The 22,389-nt window shown below is 40.1% G+C and overlaps 1 long non-coding RNA gene across 1 annotated transcript in view; it reads right to left on the bottom strand.

Annotated features, from left to right (window-relative positions):
* The window catches only part of LOC131507655 (uncharacterized), a 36,499-nt gene extending 14,398 nt beyond the window's left edge, over positions 1–22,101 (bottom strand). Inside the window, exons 1-3 of the long non-coding RNA XR_009259612.1 lie at positions 21,909–22,101; positions 17,773–17,979; positions 15,702–15,769 (exon numbers count right to left, since the gene is read on the bottom strand). This is a non-coding gene — a long non-coding RNA (uncharacterized LOC131507655). The remainder of the gene's footprint in view (positions 1–15,701; positions 15,770–17,772; positions 17,980–21,908) is intronic.
* Positions 22,102–22,389: the final 288 nt, after the last annotated feature.

A 22,389-nucleotide genomic window follows, 5' to 3' on the forward strand; every position in this document is an offset into this window, starting at 1 on the left:
CTGTTTTATTAGTCTGCCCCCCTCAGTAAAGTATCAGGTGGAAAAGACTATAATAAATGAACTCATTCTAAGTAGTCAAGGACTAAAAAAATGGTTTAATGTTAATCAATTGTAAGCATTATTAAAGATTTATCCATAGAATGAAAGTGAGACAAAGGAGGAAGAATGGTTGCCATCTACCAAGGATGCTAAATAAGCCAATTAAAGAAAGAGCACGTAAGAAAGACACGAGAAATTATTTTTATTTATTTATTTTTTAAAGTTTATTTATTTATTTTGAGAGAGAGGGAGAGCACACAAGCAGGGGAGAGAGAAAGGGAGAAAGAATCCCAAGCAGGCTCCATGCTGTCAGCACAGAGCCTGACACAGGGCTTGATCCCACGACCGTGAGATCATGATGGGAGCCAAAATCAAGAGTTGGACACTTAACTGACTGAGCCACCCAGGCGCCCCTGATTATTTTTATTTTTTATTGACATATACATAAGAGAAGTATGCTTATCATAATCATACAGGTCAATGAAATTTTCAAATTTCTTGTACTGAGCACCTAGATCAAGAAATTGAGCATGACAAGCACCTCCCCCCATGCTCCTTCCTGCTACTCCTGCTCCCAGGGGCAGCCACTTTCCTGACTTTCAGCCCCATTGACGAGTTTTGCCAGCTTTTGAACTTTATGTAAATGGAATCATAGAGTATACTCTTTGGTGCCTGGCTTCTTGTGCTTAACATTATGTTGTGAGATTTGTTCATAATGTTTCATGTACTTACAATTCTTCATTACCATTGCTGTATAGGATAAGAAGTTGTCTTATAAATGTCAATATTTGACCCTCAAGACTGAATCCTAAGCACACTTAAAGGGGAAAAATATAAACTCATCCCCAGAGTAAAATTAGCTCCCTTGGCGGAAATCATTTTTATTTTGTTCATTGAGCACTGAGCTCATAATGCATTCTCTTAGACTTTCTTATTTAATTTGAAATTTACATCTGAGCTACTCTTAACATCAGGATACAGACAAATGACTTCAAGTCACAACCCTTTCTCACTATGAGAGAAATGAAGCCAAGCTGTTCTCTTGCTCCAATTTTATTTCTTCTCTCACAAGTAACTATGCTTGAAGATACACCAAGAACAGCTGCCAACAACCCATCCTCTGGGACACTCATCCAGCTCAGCCAGTCAGTCATTTGTTGGCATGCATTCATAGGTTGCAAACATCAAAAAGTGCTTGTGATCATTACTGAGGCAATTCTAAGCCTTGCAAACACACACACACACACACACACACACACACACACACACACCCCAAAGGCCTGGGCTACTATGCTAATTCCCCAGCGTGTGCTTTGTCCATGCCACCAGCTTGCCTCTCCTAAATAACTCGCCCCACATTAGACACCAGGGGCATAGTGAATATGGGGAATGGTGGCGTTGTACTAAGAGATGCCCAGTTCTTACTGGATACCAAACCAACTCTAATTTTTACTAGGACAGCAGTAACATGAAAAATGAGACAGGTAGAAGTTGGCATCAATTTGATTTTAGTTGTCATGCCAACTCTGGCAGGAAATGGTCAGGGCCAGCCTATGAAAATTTCTAATCATTGAGTATCTTGAAAACCAGAGATTTCAAAACAGCAGAACATTTTGATACTTACAGCTATATGATACTTATGGTTCAGTACAACAGCTTGTAAAGCCCTCAAAGGTCTTCTAAATTGGTGGGAGAAAAGAACATTTCCATTTGGGATAGGTTTAGTGCCCTTTGCCCATATTGACAGGCAATATTGTGGAGCAGTAGGAAGAACACCATATTCCAAGTCAAATATGAGAGTTGGAGCATAGCATTACTGGCTGTGAGACTGGTGTCCTTTGAGAACTTTCAGGCCCTAGGCCTCTTCTTTTTGGAGGCTGACCCCATATAATTTCCCAGCCAAAGGACTTTTTATTCTAACTTTTATAAATTGTTCTCACTGTCCAATGTAATTGGTTTTAACATTGGTAATTTGAGTAGAAAGGAAAAGTGCTTGGGATTTGGGGACCTGGGTTTTTGGGATCTTTGGGAAGGCTTACTTCCCAGAGTATATTTTGAAAAATATTACCTAATTAGATGAGAATTGACCCATTCTCAATAAGCTGGTTTTCTAGGGGCGCCTGAGTGGCTCAATTGATTAAGGGTCAGACTTCGGCTCAGGTCATGATCTCATGGCTCCTGAGTTCAAGCCCCATATTAGGCTCTGTGCTGACAGCTCAGACCCTGGAGCCTGCTTCGGATTCTGTGTCTCCCTCTCTCTCTGCCCCTCCCCTGCTCACACTCTGTCTCTCTGTCTCTCTCAAAAATAAATGTTAAAAAAAATTTTTTTTTTAAAAGGTGGTTTTCTATTCTTAGGCAAAAAAAAAAAAATTAGGCAGAAGCAAGAAGTAATGCCAATCTGACAGTGCACTAACTTATTTGGTCTTTTAACATTTTAAATAATTTGTTTTAATTTAAAAGGAGTAAGTGCTCACTGTAACAAGTGACACAAGCTAACAATATATTTTTAAAAGTTATGCATCTCCCTCTTCATTTCCCTCTATCCTTACCTTCTTCCCAGAGAAAACCAATAGTAACAGCCAGCTGAGCCCTTTTATTCCTTTTTTGGTTTATATAAAATATAGATACAGAAATTGGATCATACTCTTCACATAATTTTGCAGCTTGCTTTTCCTTCTTGAATTACATTATGGACATCCTTCCAAACCAATAAATAGAGGTGGAATTCATTCTTTTAAATGGTTGCATAAAATTCCAATATATGGATCTCCTTATTCAATAGTCCTATTGATGAAAAGTGATGTTGTTTCCAGTTTTCTTGTTTGTTTGCCAATAAAAGCAATGCTGTAATAAATATTAGTATACATGTCCTTATATACCAGTGCTTTATTTCTATTGGCTAGAAGCCCACTCACTTTGCAAGGTCAAAGCTTAAGTGCATTACTCATTTTAATAAAGATCGTATTACTTTCTTTAATACATCCAGACTTGATTTCTTATATGACGAGGTAGGGATTATAAATTTTGTTGTCTTCCACATGGGTAGTCACTTTTGCCAGGACCTTTTATTAAATAAACCATGCTTTTAATAAGCTGCAATGCCACTTTTGATACATGGTAAATTCTCATCAACACCTGGATCTTTTTCTGGTGTTTTTAACTATGTTTCTCTGATCTATTTATCTGATTTGATGCTGATACCAAACAATTTTTTATCATCATGGCTCTGAAATTAGTTCTAATATCTAGTAAGTATGTCTTATTATTCTTTTGCACAATTTTTCTTGACTATTTTAAGATACTTATTCTGCCATTTGAACTTAATTATTCTCTTTTTAAAAATCCCATTAGGTTTTTGAATGAAATTGCAAATATGTGTTCAATGATTTCCAAAGAATTAAAAATTTGGGGCACCTGGGTGGCTCAGTCTATTGAGCATCCGACTCTTGAGTTTGGCTCAGGTCATGACCCCAGGGTCATGGGATCAAGCCCTGTGTTGGGCTCTGTGCTGAACATGGAGCCTGCTTAAGATTCTCTCTCTCTCTCTCTCTCTCTCTCTCTCTCTCTCTCTCTCTCTCTCTCTCCCTCTGCCCCTCTCCCCTGCTCGTGCTCTCCAAAAATAAAATAAAAAAGAAAGAATTGAAAATTTTACGGTTTGAAGTATGCCTCTCCATTTATTCAATAAGATTTTTTAGGTTTTTTTTTAAGGGGGGTACAAATCTTATAAAATTATTCCTATGTAGTTTGAATTTTTGTTGCTATTATCAATGGAAGATTTTTTCAAAGTCTATTTCTAGTTGACTAATATGAATAAAAGGAAAAAATATATATTGTGTATATTCATCAAATAACAAAACACCTCACCAAAAGCTCCCATATAACATAGTATTTTTTTTAGTACCATGGGTTTGCTAAATATCTAGTCATACCATCTCCAAATACAGCAATCTCATCTCTTCTAATATTTATACTTATCATTTACTTCTCCCATCTTATTTCATTTGCTACTACCTCCAAATCAATGTAAATAACTATGGTCATAGACGGAAGCCCTATTTTGTCCCTGATTTTAAGCAAAATAACTTCATCACTGGATTATTACATTTGCTAAAAGAATGTGATAATCTTTTCATGCGTAAGTTTTCCTATATTCTTATTTTGCTTGTAGTTTTATCAAGAATGGCTATTTAATCTTATAAAATTATATTATAGTATCTAATGATCGAATAATCCTATGATTTTTTTTCCTCTTTTACTTTGTTGATTTAAAGAACTATCATGTAGATTTTCTGATATTAAAACACATTTACATTACAGAAATAAATCCTACTCAGTCATGGTGTGTTATTCATTTTATACAGGACTAGATTCAGTAAACTAAGGTTTAGACTTTTTGCAACTATATTTCTAAGTGAAACCAATACATAAATATCAGATTACAATGGCTTTGTAAAATGAACTAAGGAACGGTCCACTTTCTTTCCATGGCCTGAAATTATTAAATAACATAGAAATTTTCACTTTATAATAACTTGGAAAAGCGTTGTCAGATATTATTAGGGAGGATATTGTTGTTATACGGTTTTTAAACATGACAAGGAGTAGATGTTTGGAAAAATCTGTAAGTTGACTAAAGTCAAGAAACCCCTAAGGGGTAAAGCTAGGAATGGAACACCAGGCTTCTGATACCAGAACTGGATCTTGATCTACCTTGTACCACCTTATGTCTCCAGGTAAGACCCTCAATTTTAGACCTAAACAAAGGTTAGCAGAAACCCCATAGCAGGCCCAAGAAAAGAAAGCCACCCTTTGGACTCAATAGAGCAATAATAAGCTTTGCAAAGGCTTCTGAGAAGCCACAACCAAAGAGCAATCCTCTTGGTGTTTGGTTCTTCGAAACGGGATCACCCAGATGGACCACTAACAGTGATTCAAGATGGCAGATTCACTGAGGCAACCAGTAGGACTGTACATAACTGGGGGATGATAATTCATGTATATGCAGTCCTTTATAATTTAGTATATTCAAAAAGGTTAGGTCACTCGTTAAAGATTATATCTACCACCCCGTAACTCCTTAAATCATGCTCCTTGTATGTTTCCTTCACAGCATTTATCATTCTTATTGCAATTATTGTACTCATTTGTGCTATTTGTTCTTTGCCTTCCCATTCCTCCCCAACCACAACAGAGGTAATACAAAAGCAGAGGCCATACTGTATTACTGTTTTATCCGCAGGTCTGAACACAGCAAAAAGACATTTAAGACATATTTGTGATGTGATTGAAAAAATAAATACCATCTACCATTTATACCTGAAGTGATCCCTGTTTAAATCCTATATAGAAAGAACACAGCTTTCCCTCCAGATATGGTGGCACCGCTACACACATGCTTAGGAATAACACTACTCCTGCCTCTCTAAATATAAATTGTGCTATACATCCAAGTCAGGGCTCTCCATATCAATCTTATACAATCGCCTTATTTGACAGTGACATTCTTTTTAAAGGCAAATCAGTGTGAACTCTCAATATCCCAAATTAGATCAAGCACACAAGTTCAAATGAGTTGGCCATTAATTACTCACCACCACTGGCCCAAGTTTGAAACCACCAGATCTCATTTTTCATTGGGCTGACATCCTGAAAGGCACCATTTATCAGGAGACCTCCCTTGTATTTTTTTCTTTTTCCTCCATTGTTTCCCTGAATTAACCAAAGCAATATTAAATAAGTTGCTAAATACAGATATTAGCTCATTTGTAGCTAATTATTATAGGTAAATGGTGCAGTAAATGAAGTACCCTACACCCTCCCCTGGCCTTTTTTTTAAAGCTTTTGTGATGTTCTCCAGGTAAATCCCATGCATAATGTAAGAGTGGCAATGTTGTTTGCATAATAAGCTATTTTCTACCACAGAAGCAGAAACATTTTATCGCTATAGAGAAAGCTCAAATTATGAATACATTTTCATATAAGTTGATTTATGTGAAAATTACAAATAAATGCAGAGCTGAGCTGCAAGTGAATTGTTTGTTCCCAGTTCAAGGAGTGGTGTTATTTGAAATTAAAAAAGAAAACAACTCCACCACATCCTGCTAAGAGAAATATTTTTAATGTTATTCAGACTGAAGCACATACTATATGATCCAAGAAGAAAAGCATTACCTGGTCTGGCAGTAGGACCTGAGACCGCAAAAGCTAACATAAATATGTTCAATGATTTTGGAAGCCATCTTTTCATGAATAAAAATATATATGACACATATAGATAGATAGATAGATAGATAGATAGATAGATAGATAGATACACTTCCATGATATATGTATTCTTACTTGCACTTGGGGTGCAAAGATTCTCAGCAAACTCTAACTACTTCTTTCAATAGTCAAAAGAAGTTGAAGGAATGAATGGAAGCCCATTATCATCTTGGCACAAGTAAAAGCTAAATGTGTATTGAAGACATGAAAATGGTTTTGTGTAAGCCCCAAAGCTTCTCAGACACCTGCAGGACTCTCAAAGTGGGATGCACATTTCTAATACCAGGCAAATCACTTATCTTACTAGAAGCCCCCTAAACCATTATAACCAGTACAGTGTTTGGCATCTAACTAGTTGATCTGTAATAGCGATATAAAGCTCGCCACAAAGCTAACATCTAAGATGTGGAGGAGTTGGGTTTTAGGGAAAAGAGACATCAACATGGCACACTGGACACAACCACACAGTAAAATAAATGTGACCTGTTTAACAATTCAGGCAATATGTCTGTACTTTTCCTAGCCCTTTAAACTTCCCTGTATTATCCTCATGATGGACCATGATCACAGAAAACACTCCAACCAGGCTATTGCCGCACACCTCAGCCCACTTATGCTTTTTTAAATGCTAACTAATTTCTTATCTTTCAAGTTCTTAGTTCTGATAATGATCTCTGACTCCCTTCACATTTTGCAGCCCTTCCTAGCTCCCAAATGGGCTTACTGGTGTCTTATTCAGTTCTTGGCTCCGTGAGCTCCCCAGAATCTGATTGATGTCCAAAGCCTCGAGAGAATCCTATTTCCTGCCCCGGCCAAATACTCAGCCCCACCAAACACCACTGCCCCTTCCTGTCTTCATCTCTGAACCAGAGAGGCCACTCAGAATAGTATATACAGATAGCTGGCCTAAACATGGACCTCAGAAGTCTCATCTTTACTTTCTATTTGCTGTCAATTCACTGGCTGGTCAAGAGATGTTGCATATGTAGATGTGACTTTTTGCAAGCCCTCTCTGTCATCTCTAAACCATTGATGTGTGTGTGTGTGTGTGTGTGTGTGTGTGTGTTGTGTGGTAAGTGTATTCCAGTCACAGCACAGGCAGGCATCATGTAACTTGCTTGGCCTTGTTAGATCAAAAAGACCAGAGCCAGTCCCTTCTCCATGCCCCAGATTCAGGTATTAAATTACTACCCAAGGATCTCTGCTACATCTGTTCTGTTTTATTTTGTATCTATTTTATTTCATATTTATTTCATATCTTCTCTTCAATATTATGTCGGGAGTCTGGATCAGATGTGAAAATAAGTAATGATGGGGAAATGCTATCTTAATTACACTGCCTTGGATTCTCACATTCAATAGGTCAACAGACAGGGAGGAAATACTTGATCCCCTATTCCCACATCCCTGAATTTTAGGCTAGCAACTTATACTTGAAGCTTAACAGTAAGAAGCCTGGAGAGGATGGTCTGTCCACATCTCTTCCTCTTCTACTATCCTCTGATTCTTTCAATATGAACAGGCCAAGAATAAGCATATTTCTTTTTAAGTCAGATGAAGGGAAGACTCACTCCAATAAACACTACCACAGAGTTTGCGCCCCTTTATAACTCAGAAAGAAAAAAGTAAAAAAGTCTTTAAAGGACAAATATTGCATGAGCCCACTCGTATGAAGTACCTAAAATAGTCACATTCACAGAGGCAGAAATTATTCCAGGGAAAGGGAGGGGGAGAAAACAGGGAGTTAGTGTTAAATGGGCACAGAGTTTCATTTTGACATCCATCTGCGGATGGACAGTAACGATGGTTGTATAATAATCTGAATGTACTTTACGCCACTGAACTGTATGCTTAAAATGGTCGGAAGGTAAATTTATGTTATGTGTATTTTGCCACACACAAGAAAATAAAGGATATTTATTGAGCTACATTTTTTAAAGTAAAAAGGACTTTTAAAAATACCAGTTTTTCAAATTTTAATAGAACAACTATTGAGTCATTGATTTATCACCTACTATTTGCCTTGCACTCTGCAAGATCCTGGGGATACTGTATTTATTGCAAGAGACAAATACTCTACCCTCATGGAGCTGAGGACTTGTGGAAAGAAATGGATATTAAAAAAAAAATTACAATCCGGGGTGCCTAGGTGGCTCAGTTGGTTAAGCATCCGACTTCAGCTCAGGTCGTGATCTCACAGTTCATGAGTTTGAGCCCCACATCAGGCTCTGTGCTGACAGCTCGGAGCCTGGAGCCTGCTTCAGATTCTGTGTCTCCCTCTGCCCCTCCCTCTGCCCCTTCCCCACTCACTCGCTCTCTGTCTCTATCTCTCTAAAAAATAAATAAACATTTTTAAAGTTACAATTTGATGGGGGCCTGGGTGGCTCAGTTGGTTGGGCACCTGACTTCAGCTCAGGTCATGATCTCACAGTTCGTGAGTTGAAGCCCCATGTCAGCCTCTGTGCTGACAGCTCAGAGCCTGGAGCCTGCTTCAGATTCTGTGTCTCCCTCTCTCTCTGCCCCTCCCCACCTCATGTTCTGCCTCTGTCTCTGAAAAATGAATAAACCTTAAAAAAATTTTTTTTTAAATTACAATTTGATGAGAACTTTAAAGCAAAAGGTAACGCTGTGCAGGACCATCTGGCAGATATCACCCTCCTAACCACGTCGGCAAGATCAGAAACTTGAGGGATAAAGGACAGTTCACTAGGAGAAAAGCTTCTAAAAAGATGCTCAGCCTCCATGTGTCAATGTACCATCTCCCCACTAAGGACTCTTGGATTCTGGATTTTCTATAATGCTTATCATCCGGCAGTTTTCTGGAGACCAGGCTCACATGGAGGACAAACATCCTTCTCTTAGTTCAGTCTCAAATACCAAAAGGCATTGGGACCCAGACACTAGGCCAAGGTCAGCAATGCAAGAGATGGCATGTTAGTCTCCTCCATCACCTTTCCTTTCCAGAGTTCTCACTGGCATTCACTGAATCACGGATTTCTCTAAGGGCCCAACAAGGTTCCTTACAAAGTTGGAAGAAATCCTTAAAAAGCAAAATGGTTAGTTAAAATTTGTCATTAATAACTCGATAGTCTGTTACGTATTTTAATGTTTCCATACCCCCATGTTTACCATTCATCCAGTTAACCTTATATTTAAAGCAATTTTCCATCATTCTTGATATCTGCATTATCCCAACAAATAGCACAAGTTTGGAAGCAATATCCCCCATACTATTCCTACTTTAAACACACACACACACACACACACACACACACACACACACACACACACATACTCCCATCTCTACTAGATTATAAACTTCACAAAGGCAGGGCCCAGGTCTGTTTCATTCCTTAATGAATACTCTCAGTGGTTCCTACAATATCATAGATGCTCAATAAACAGTTCTCAGATGAATCCCCCTCTCTGTGCCAGCGTCTGAAACCCCTGTCACGCATAGCCATGACATAGTCTGTCATACATAGATATGAAATAGCAAGGTTTGGGAGTCAGACAGACCAAGGTTTAAATCCTGGCTCTGGCTCTGCCATTTACTAAAAATATAAATTTAGGCCAATTATACATATATCATTTTTTATTCTATTTATTGGTTATTTATTTTTGAGAGAGAGAGACAGAGCATGCACGAGAGAGGGAGAACGCAAGCTGGGGATGGGCAGGGGGCTGGGCAGAGGATCCAAGTCTGGCTCTGTGCAGACAGCAGCGAACCCAATGTGGGGCTCGAACTCAGGAACTGCGAGATCATGGCCTGAGCTGAAGTCAGACACTTAACCAACTGAATCGCCCAGGTGCCCCAAAGCCATTTATATTAACACTCCAAACATCAGAGTCCACACCTGTGAAATGAGAATAGTAAGACATTTCTCAATGATGTTAAAGGATGGAAACAGACGGTGTACATGTGTGGCACATACACTGTGAGGAGGCACAGGTGGTTAATGCCACTTTACAGAAGACAGTGTGACCCACTAAAATAACCGCCCCCAGGATAGAACTCCATCAGCTTCATACGGTCGCGTGCTTTTTTTAATGTTTATTTTATTTTTGAGAGAGTGCAAGCAGGGGAGGGTCAGAGAGAGAGAGAGGGACAGAGGATCTGCAGCGGGCTCTGTGCTGACAGCAGACAGCCCAATACAGGGCTTGAACTCACGGATCACGAGATCATGACCTGAACCGAAGTCGGACGCTTAACTGACTGAGCCACCCAAGTGCCCCCATATGCTTGCTTTTAAGCAAAGCAAAAAGGGCAAAAAGTGGAATTACTGAGACTGGGGCTTAGTCCCATTTATGAGATCAACACAATGTCTTGCGCCTCTGAGAAGGGTGTAAAAATCAAATCACAAAGGACAATACGAAACAAGCCCAGCAGTGCTTCTCAAACCAATGTGCACGCGAATATCACCTGGGGATTTTTTGTTAAAATGCAGATTTGGATTCACTGGGGTGGGAGATTCTACATTTCTAACAAGCTCCCAGATCCTGACAGCTCTGCGGGCTCCTGCTGTCTACAGACCACACTTTGAGGAGCAAGGGTTTAAAGCACTATGCAAAACACTGAGTGTTATCACTCCGAGGGCCATACCATCATAAAGGTAATAGAGAACCATCTCATTTGTGTGTTCCATGCAATGACTTCCCCCAAGTACTGTGATTTTCTCTCAATGTCTTTTAAATGCCACAAAATCATACTTTGACCCCGATAATGATCATGATAAACACATCTGAATAAAAAGACCCCCCCCAAGCTCCTGCTAGGCAATATCTTTAAGCTTAGTGCCATCTTGTTTGTAGTTGCCTTGGCTTTTCCCCTTTTCAATCTGCTGTCAAGTCGGTGAACCAGACTCATATCAAAGTCAATTTGAATTAATTTTGAACAATTTCAACAGATACTATTTCAAAGGGTTCTGCTAACTTCAAAAATAATATTCATTACCTGGTCGTTGAAGGAAACTGCTCTCAGGATACTGTACCCCGCCATCCCCTAATTTGGTAATTCTATCAGGAAAAGCAATTAAGTTTGTCTGACATGACTTGTTTTTATAAATCCATGATGCTTACTGTTCTTAATTTAATTCTCCTCTTACCACTTATAATTTCATTCTCATCTGACAGTTCGCATTTTCTCTCTGAGTGATTTTTCCCCCTTTATATTACTAATCATAGAAAATTCCGTGAATAACATCAGCCTTTGGGTGGGGGTGGGGGGGGGACAGGAAAATGGTGGGCAGTGCACAGGCTTTCCTCGGGGAAGGCAGGAATTCTGTTCCTTATGATCTCTACAGCCCCTACAGCAGTGCTTGGCACACAGACAGTGCTCAATAAATACCTGGTATGATGCACCATGCCAGGCAGTGTGAAGGTAAAGGAGACTGTAACCCAGGCCTTTCCCCTTGTTTTACATTAGTCAGGAGGCAGACATTTTTAAAGAAATAATTACAAAGTTAGCTGGGGGAAAAATGCTACTATGACAGGATTTCCAGTGGAGTCTAGACCTCGACATTTCATTTTATTTTCAAAGCTGGAAAAACTTCCATCTAAGATGCTGTCAGCAGTTTCTGTCCTATTCATTGGAGTCCTGAATTGCCTTGACAATGTATACGTTACAATAGCACAAAGGAGAGGGTGGTCAACCATCCTGGAAAACCTGCGCTCAGGGAAGACAACAGGTAAGAAAAGTCACCTGGTGAGGTTTTAAGGGATGAACTGTGGTTGAGGAAAAGGAGGTAAGAACATGTTTTGTACATGGGGAGGAGTGTGTGCAAAGTCATAAACTTGCGCAGCAGTGTGGTATGTTCAGGGAAGCATAGGCATTTGCTCTGGGCAGAACATAGGGCTCTGTGAGGAAGCAGCCAAATATGGATCCAACTTTACCCAGGAGCCAGATGCTGGAGGACCTTGTACGCTGAGCTTACAAATGTCATTGCAATAGGGAGTCGCTAAAGCATTTTTAAGCAGGGAAGTGAGATGACAAGATGTGGGCTGTGAAAAAAAATTAATAATGATTGAGAGAATTTAAGGGATGGATTTGATGGAGACAAGACCAGAAGCAGAAGAAGAGGTGAGAATTGCAATAGCCTAGGTAAATGGTAACAAGGGTTTGAAGCAAGTACTACTAGTAGGAAAAGCTACAGTGTGCAGGGCACAGAGCCAACACATTGTAAGCATTATCTTACTGAATTCAGAGACCTAGGGCAAGAAAAACCACGGGGTGGGAGGGGGGGTGTTGGGGTGGGAGGGTGGGGGGAGGTGTTGAAAGACTATAGGTGGGAGGATCAGCAGTGATGTACTGGATGTGGGGAGGTAAAGGAGAGGGGAATGTAGAATGATTTCCCTGTTTTGTGACTTGTTGATGGCAGTGTCTTTGATCCATTTAGGGAAGATTCAAGGAAGAATATTATTTCTGGAAAATACCATGGGTTCCATTTTCAATATGTAGAGTTTGAGGTGCTCATGGAACTTTTGTGTAGAAATGGACAGTTGAATAAATGAGTCTGGAGCTCAGAGTTTTAGGCAAGAGACCTGTTTGGGAATTTCCCCATATATAAATGGAGGTACAAATGGTGGGTAAAGAAGGAAGACCACACAGATGAAAAAAAAAAAACAAAAAAACAAAGCAGAAATGGAAAACACCAATATTTAATGACGGGCAGAGAACAAAGAAAAGGGAGGAAGACTTAGAAGGAGTGGTAGTTAGGGGCGCCTGGGTGGCTCAGTCAGTTAAGCGGCCGACTTCGGCTCAGGTCATGATCTCGCAGTCCATGAGTTCAAGCTCCATGTCAGGCTCTGTGCTGACAGCTCAGAGTCTGGAGCCTGTTTCAGATTCTGTGTCTCCCTCTCTCTGACCCTCCCCCGTTCATGCTCTGTCTCTCTCTGTCTCAAAAATAAATAAACGTTAAAAAAAAATTTTAAAAGAAGGAGTGGTAGTTAGAGAGACAGGCTGATAACCAGAGAGGATGCTGTCAAGATGGCCACAGGAGAAGACAGGTTCAAAAAGGACAGAGTGGTCAACATTGTCAAGGCTGCTCAGATATATTCATTACATTTATTTGGATATGAGAGGCATCATTTATTCTTTCAATGGGGTTTACCTGCACACTGACGTAATACCTACTGAAAACTTTCTTGCCCATTGAATAAGGCAAAAGATGGATGAAAAAGTACCCTCTGAAACCGATGGCAGAAAAGATCAGTGCCTAGCATTTGAGATTAGCCATCTACTGCAAGTAAGTCAGCCTACAATGGCCAAGCAATGTGCTCAGTAGGAGGACACTGAAGTATGAAAACATGAAACAACCACCTACTGTATTGTATGGCGACTTGCCTAGCATGAATTCATAGACTGTCAGAGTTGAGTGGGTGTGTATGCTTTTTGTTAAGAATAACAATGGGTTGGGGCGCCTGGGTGGCTCAGTCGGTTAAGCGTCCGACTTCAGCCCAGGTCATGATCTCGCGGTCTGTGAGTTCGAGCCCCGCATCGGGCTCTGTGCTGACAGCTCAGAGCCTGGAGCCTGCTTCGGATTCTGTGTCTCCCTCTCTTTCTGCCCCTCCCTTACTCATGCTGTGTCTCTCTCTGTCTCAGAAATAAACAAAAAAATTAAAAAAAAAAAAAATAACAATGGGTATTGGGAAAAAAATGGCCAATAAGCACATGAAAACATGATCAACATCACCAATCATTAGGGAAATTCAAATCAAAATGACAATGAGATACCACTTCACACCCATTAGGATGGCTGTTAATTAAAAAACAAAAACAAAAACAAAAACAAAATACAGAAACTAAGAAGTATTGGTGAGGATGTGGAGAAACTGGGACCCAAGCCATTACTGATGGGTATATAAAATGGTGCAACCACTGTGGCAAAAAAAATTTTGTCTTCAAAAAATTAAATATGGAATTAACATATGATTCAACAATTCCACTTTTAAGTATATACCAAAAATAATTGAATGCAGGGACTCAAACAGGTATTTGTATACTCATACTCTTAGTAGCATTATTGACAATAGCCAAAAGGCTAAAGCAACCACTTGACAAATGAATGGATAAAGAAACTGTGGTGTGTATGTATATATATATATATATATATATATACATACACACACAGTGGAATATTATTCAGCCTTAAAAAGGAAGGACATGCTGGCATGTGCTACAACATGGATGAACCCTGAAAACATTATGCTAAATGAAATAAACCAGTCACAAAAGGACAAATATTGTATGATTCCACTTACACCAGGCTGCAAGGGTAGTCAAATTCATAGAGAAAATAGAATGGTGTTTGCCAATAGCCTGGGGAAAGGAGGAATGGGGAGTTATTATCCAGTGGGTACTGAGTTTCTGTTTGGGAAGAAGCAAAAGTTTCTAGAGATGAATGGTGGTGGTGACTGCACAATATATTTCCTGCCAGAGAACTGTATATTAAAAAATGGTTAAAATGGTAAATTTTATGTTATGTATACTTTGCCACAATACAACAATGAGTATTGGAGAAGAAGATGGAGTCTATTTTCTTCTAAGATTGCCTGAGAGAGAAAAGGTTCTGGTTGTAGAGGGCTAGAGATGAACAGTTTTTCAGAAAAGAAACATCCCTAGAAAGAAAAGACCCGTTGTCATGCCATAGCTTATAACACTAATAGAAATACTAATACTACCAATATTACTACCATTTATCGAGTGTTTATTATTGTTTTAGTAATGCTAAGTATTTTATGTAATTTTTTCATTTTCAAAAAAAAATTTTAAGTGAAAGTGACTATGTCTAATTTGTAGATAAGGAAACTAGGGCTCAGAGATGTTATGTCAATTGTCAAAGTCACAAGGAATAAGAGGCAGAGTAAGGATTCAAATCCATCTGAGAGCCCATGCTCTCACCCCCTTTACCATGGTTTGGGACTCTGTACTCAACTACCATGCAAGGCTTCCATTTAGAATACGTTTTAATTTATCCAGAGAACTATTAGCATAGGAACTTGTCTTGTTCCTTAAGGTGAGAATAATCTCCACCAAAAACTAATCAATAGGTACTTGTCTTATGCATCTCTTGGTAGACGCAACATTGAGGAATGGCTGTCATATGGGGTCTGCAGCCAGGCAGCCTGGGTTCCCATCCTGTTTTTGTCCTTCTATTTGGTTAACTTTAGGTAAGTTACTTAACCTGTTGGAGCCTTAACTTCCTCACCTGAAAACAGGCATGATATGCTAGGATCAAGTGAGTCCACAAATGTAAAACAGATAGAATGGTGCCTGGTCACTAGAAAGATTCAATCAGCATTAACTACGTTATCTTTTATTATTTTAAACCATTTTGTGCCTCTGGTGCTAATAGTGGATCATCCACACTGAAGAACAAATTTGAAAAATCTGGAGGTACCTGAAAAGCTCTGGTGTGTTCTCAGGACCAATCTCCAGCCTCCTCTCTGCAGCTCTCCAGTGCTAACCCTGAGGAAAGAATTCAAGCAGAGAATCTATTGTGTGCAAGCACTGTGCCAGAAGCGAAAAAGATGAAAAAGATTTCATCTGGATCCTTGAGGAGACCCTACTAAGACAGAGAGATGGGCATAAACAAATAACTGAGATACAATATGCTACAGGGTAAGAAAGGGCTGTGCTTCAATTGCCATGGAGACAGATCTAGAAATAATAAAGTTGCCTGGGTTCTTACTGCTTCCTTTAAAATATCTCATTAGTTTATAGGCTCTCAGAGTGGGAAGTCACCTCCAATGTCACCAGTGGAGTCCAACCTTTACTCTGTGGAAGTCCCATGGGCTGTACCTTAAGAAACTCACTCACAACTCAATCTTTTGTTTTCTTCTGTTGCATGGATGTGGACTGCACACTTGGAATTCAAAGAAAGGAAAGTACCCTAAAAAAGAGGAGGGGATTAAGAGTACACTTGTCTTGATGAGCCCTGAGTAATATATGGAGCTGTTGAATTGCTACACTGTACACCTGAAACTATTATAATACTGTATGTTAACTATACTGAAATTATAATACATAGATACATACATACTTCATCAAGAAAAAACCCCAGAAATTCAGAGTTATTATTTCCCAGAGGACAACTTCGGGATATGTATCAGGAAGGATATCTTTCATCAGTGGTTTGAGAAGGAATCTCTACTACTTGCTTTTGTGCCCAGAGAGAAGAATGCCTAGGCTCCCCTGCAGGGCAGATCGGTTCCAAGTGGCTACAGAGCATGATCATCCCTTAAAATCATAAATATGGGCCACTGACACATACACAAATGCTCTTAGTACCCTTATTCATGAGAGCCAAATACTAGAAGCAACCCAAATATCCAAATAATAATAGACTGATAAATAAAATGTGGCATATTCATACACTGAAATACTACAGAATGATGAAAAAGAACAAACTATGGATACACTCAACAATAGAGAGAAACCTCACAGACACAATGCTGAACAACATTGGCCAAACACAAAAGACTATGTACCGCATAAGTCCATTTGTAAAGTCCAAAAACAGGCAAAACTAATCCTACACATTAGAAGTAAAGGCAGTGGTTACCTCTGGACAAGAAGGAGGGGAAGTGGTTGGTAAGTGGAAGTAAGAAATCTTCTACGTTCTTGGTAATGTTCTATTTTTTGACTTGAGTGTTTATTTTAAATTTTTTTTTTTAACATTTATTTATTTTTGAGACAGAGAGAGACAGAGCATGAGCAGGGGAGGGTCAGAGAGAGAGGGAGACACAGAATCTGAAACAGGCTCCAGGCTCTGAGCTGTCAGCCCAGAGCCCGATGCGGGGCTCGAACTCACGGACCGCGAGATCGTGACCTGAGCTGAAGTCAGACGCCCAACCGACTGAGCCACCCAGGCGCCCCGAGTGTTTATTTTATAATAATTCATTCAGGTGTACATTTATGATTGATGTACTTTTCTTTATACGTATTTCAATATAATTGGCTTATTTAAAAAGAGGAAGAGAGAGCACCTGGATGGCTCATTTGGTTGAGCGTCCGGCTTCGGCTTAGGTCACGATCTCATTGTTTGCGGGTTTGAGCCCCACATCTGGCTCTGTGCTGACAGCTCAGAGCCTGGAGCCTGCTTCGGATTTTGTGTCTCCCTCTCTCTCTGCCCTTCCCCTGCTCGCACTCCGTCTCTCTCTCAAAATAAACATTTTTTAAAAAATAAATAATAAAAAAAGGAAGAGAAATTACAAAAAGAAAAATCCTAACCTAAAGCAAAGTAAAAGGGTACAACTAGATTAGGCTACTTGCCTTCTCAAATACTTAAAATGACCACCATTGCCTATAGGAGTAACATGCCTTCTCATTTAACTAGCATTTGCACTCACTGTCCTTCACCAAAGCAAGCAGACATGCCACCATTTATGTGGCAGAGTTTTGTCACCTTAGAGGCAGCTAGTCTCCCTATACTCAAACAAGGTTTTGCCTTTGACTCACACAAAAATTACCTTTGTGGCCAGGGAGCAGGCTTTTTTTGCAGACAAGTTTAGCCATTTAAAGGTTAAAATATCCAAGAAACGTAATATAAGACGGCATGACGTAGATACCAGGGATGTGACACAGAAGCACTGTATCTATGTCTCAAGAGGCGAAAATCCTTGGGGGGTCTTCTTTGCTGATTAGATTGCACCTGGGGTTCAGGTCTGGTCATCATGCTGTGAAAAGGATAGAAATCAATCAGACATGACCTCAGAGAAAGATCATCATGATGAAAGAACTTGAATGCACATCATGGAAGCAATGACCGAAAGATCTTCCCCGTCCATGTGCCTTGGCATTGTGCTGTGCTCTGAATTCTCTAAAGCTGTGCCCGGAGCTGGATCACTCAGCTCTTGAGCAGGACCTGGACAGCTGAAGACCCATGCCAGCCAGCTCTGGTCCAGGCAGCTCTGGTAGGTTCTGTGCAAGAACTGTCCAAGCATTGTGGGGTCTGTGGATGCCTTTCACAGTCCCCCAGGAGGAAGACATGAAAAGTGACATTGGCACCGGCTACTCGGCCTGGATATACTGAGCTTAAACAAGATCTATCACCTCTACCTCTACCTTGGCAGCCAGAGGCAGAGCACATCTCCCCATCCTGGAAGTGGGGTGGAGAAGCTGCTGCTGAAGTAGTCAGTCCCTATTCCAGGTGCCCAAAGGGCACAGTTACCCTAAGGACACCAGGTGGAGGCAGGGAGTAGAAGGAGTGCTCCAGTGGGTGTGATCACTGTGCTGTCCAGAGCCTCTTTCTTCACACATAACAACCACTTCCCTCTGCGTGTAGCTGATATACCCCTCCAGGAGATATCCGTACTGCTGAGCGTCTGCTCTAACAATGCACATGCATTCTGCAAAATAGAGCTTCAGCATATTTTGAAATACTTAACATGAAAACATTCAATTGGATTAGTAGTCCTTTCTCACCAACATTAGAAATTTCAACATTATATTTGTCAATGAAAGTGAAGAAAGAGCTATTAGAGCCTATAATTATAATTTCAACTGCTGTATGTCTTTTACAGGCTGAAAAAATGGTATTAAATTTTTAATCACAGCTTCTTGTCCATCACAACTATTGAGAATTTGAAGAATTCATCATTAACAAGTCTTGATCAGGAATTATAAGTAGCCATTTCAAACATAAGACCTGATACTAAAGGTTATGTTCATGGAATCAAACTAAGCTTTCATTTTCAAACCTTTGAAAAGATTTTATTTGGAACCTTTCTACAGTTTCAATATTTAATATGTTCCCTAGTATTTTATATTTTATTTTCCTCTCATAATTATACATTATAAAGAAAAAAATGTAATGAATTTTTCACCAATCCCCAGACAGACATTCCTAATTCCTCTCAGATTCACCCTAGGGTACTCTGCAAATATCATCTCCAGTATCTGCCTTAGATTTCAAAAGGTTGGGAGACACTGGTAGAAAAAAAAAAACGTTAATGTAGAAAGAGAAACATCACGGAGAACCAAATTGGAACAATTGATATGGAGGCCATAAATTCAGTTGTTCTGAGCATCCTCAAAGGGGTAGACTTGGTCCTCAAGTGAAGGCTCCAGGGAGATGGCTTTCAGTCAAACCCCAAGAGTCAGCTCTTTCCAGAGAGAGACCAGGAATGTTCTGACAGAGTCTAGCTGACCACTTGGCAGAATGGTATAGATGGAGACTAAAATTTTAGAGCATGACTGACCTAGGGAACCTGTACAACCTCTTTTGACCTTTATATTCTATGACTCCATACCAGCCAGTTCAGGAAGACTTCCAGGCTCTCTCTCCCTGGCATTTCTTAAATTCCTGGTATGGAAAGACATGAAATCATCAAGGAATAAATAAAAAGCCACTGGCATGCCAGGCCTGGCATAAACATGTTGAAATTAAGATCAATATGATGGGGCGCCTGGGTAGCTCAGTCAGTTGAGTGTCCAACTCTTGGTTTCAGCTCAGGTCATGATATTGTGGTTCGTGAGATCGAGCTCTGTGTCAGTGCTGATACCACAGAGCCTGCTTGGGATTCTCGCTCTCTCTCTCTGTCTCTCTCTCTCTCCTCCCCCACTTCTCAACTCATGCTTGCTCTCAATCTCTCTCAAAATAAACTAAAAAAAAATTTTTTTAAAGATCAATATGATGCACACAGGAGTATCTCTGTGTCTACCGTCTTTAACCTTGAGAAGACATATGGGGACACAGACATTGACCACAGCCCAGGATTCTAGCCTTTATTAAACCACCCACTAACTACTAGATACCAGGAAAGTCAATTTCCTTCTAATTTAATTTTCTTATCAATACAAACAATGGGGATGAGATGGAAAAGCTTAATTGATTTCCAAGGGGGTTCGCAGCTGTAAATTTTTATCTAAGATTGTAGATATAACTTCTCTTGGTTTAACTGTTCTTACATATACAATGAATACAAAAGGGCCTCTCTCACACAGGGTAGTTCAATTCAACATTACTAAATAAACATACACTGTATGTCAGGCTCTATGCTGAACACATATCAAACCTCAATAGAAAGGAAAGACTACAAAAAAGCAGGTTAAAAGCCAGCATACACAATGAGGCCCTTAAAAGACCTTAAGGCACTGAAATAACTCAGGTAATATGGAAAATGAGGACGTGGAAGAACAAAACCAAGATGGTGGCCATCGGGGAAACGAAGTAAGTTCTCCCACCAATTGTGTCCCCTATAGCAGCACAGCAACATTGTGTGTGCCTTGAACAAAAGACAGTCCATAGCTATTTTAGGACCTAGGGCTTCCCGAGAGGGACAGGAAATAGAAGACTGGAGACTGAACAACAAATAAGCATGAGTGGCACCAGCAGGAGAGGCACCAGCTGGTTTACCTGAGACAAAATGGAGACAAATTCCTAAAAAGTTACTGATGGAGTTCTAGAAAGCCAGAAGGTTCTATAAAGAGCACACATGCTCAGCAAAACCTTATTAGCCTGCTTGGGAAAGAGAATATACCTACAGCAGCTGTGGATGAGTTTTGCAGACTGAAGTTATCCAAGAATTCCACCCATGCAAACGCAAGCCACCCATGTTAATGTTACATGGTGTCTTCCATTCATTTATCAACGTAATGCCATTATGTAATACAACTTTGCCACAACAGCATTTGTTCTATATGCCAGATAATCCCAGAATGCTGGGAAAGGGAGATTTTCTACGAGGCAGTGTTCTTTAAGACAAATTACTTCGGGGGCGCCTGGGTGGCGCAGTCGGTTAAGCGTCCGACTTCAGCCAGGTCACGATCTCACGGTCCGTGAGTTCGAGCCCCGCGTCAGGCTCTGGGCTGATGGCTCGGAGCCTGGAGCCTGTTTCCGATTCTGTGTCTCCCTCTCTCTCTGCCCCTCCCCCGTTCATGCTCTGTCTCTCTCTGTCCCAAAAATAAATAAAAAACGTTGAAAAAAAAAATTTAAAAAAAAAAAAAAAAAAAAAAAAAAAAGACAAATTACTTCGGAGAATTCACAAACAATTAAATGGAAAGAGGAGAAGCCTCATAGAATGAATATGATCCGGTTCCTGTCATGGCATTCCAAAGCTAACTGGGTGCACAGACATGCATTCAACTATCAGTGTGCAAACACTGTGAGGATGGGACCGGGTAACAAGTGGTAACAGTGCCATGAACCACAAACCACGATGTCCATCACATATAAGGTGCAGCAGTAGTGGTATTGTCACAGGGCAGTTCCTCATTTAGACCAACTTCCCTACAATAAAAAGGCATAATTTTTCTCTCTGATCATTTGAGTAGCATCTAAACAATGTCTGTTTCTAAAAATCATTATTCTAGGCAAGGCTATGTTTGTCACTCAGCTGCGCTGTGTCATTTTAACCAAGCGTCCTAACACCACTTCAGTCCATTATATAATCCCCAGTTTTCCCCCATTCTGAATGTCTTTGTTGTTTATTGCTCTGCTCTCGCACAGAACTTGTCTGAAAGGTCTGGGTGCTTTCAATCGGGCCTTATCAGAGATCCTGGTTATTGGAACTCTCTGTATTTTACAGCCTCCATCTCATTAATGCCAGCACTAATTTGTGGTCCCATCCAATACCACCCCCATAAGATCTGCATGAATACTCACTGGATTTCAATCTGCCATTCAACAAGCATGAAGTCCTTTATGTTCATTATTAGCCAATCAAACAGCTCCAGTTCCTTTTCTCTGCATCTTTTTTCCATAGTGAAATCATTTTGTTATTATCCCAAAGCAGTTGCTTGGTAGGAAATATTAGAGAAAAAACAATGACAACGGTTAACAGCCCTTCCTCCTCTTCCTTTTCTCCAGCAAATGCAACTGTTTCAACCTGTTCCTGAGACCTTCAACAGCAACTCCAGTTCCAATTGAGTCGCCAATTTGTTTGTGAAAACCCTCCTTCCTTAAGATAGCTCTTACCCTGAGATACCTTGCAGTATATTATAAAATGGGCCTATTTTTTACCCTCCGAGAAGCAGAAGGACTGTTGAGATGAAAACTAATCCATGCTCCAGCAGAGAATTAAACCAGGTTGCCAAACCCAAGTGGACGGATGGACTCAGTGCCACGTGTGCTAGGGTGACCTCAT

This window comes from Neofelis nebulosa, chromosome 3 (assembly GCF_028018385.1).
Source record: "Neofelis nebulosa isolate mNeoNeb1 chromosome 3, mNeoNeb1.pri, whole genome shotgun sequence".
NCBI classification, from domain to species: Eukaryota; Metazoa; Chordata; class Mammalia; order Carnivora; family Felidae; genus Neofelis; species Neofelis nebulosa.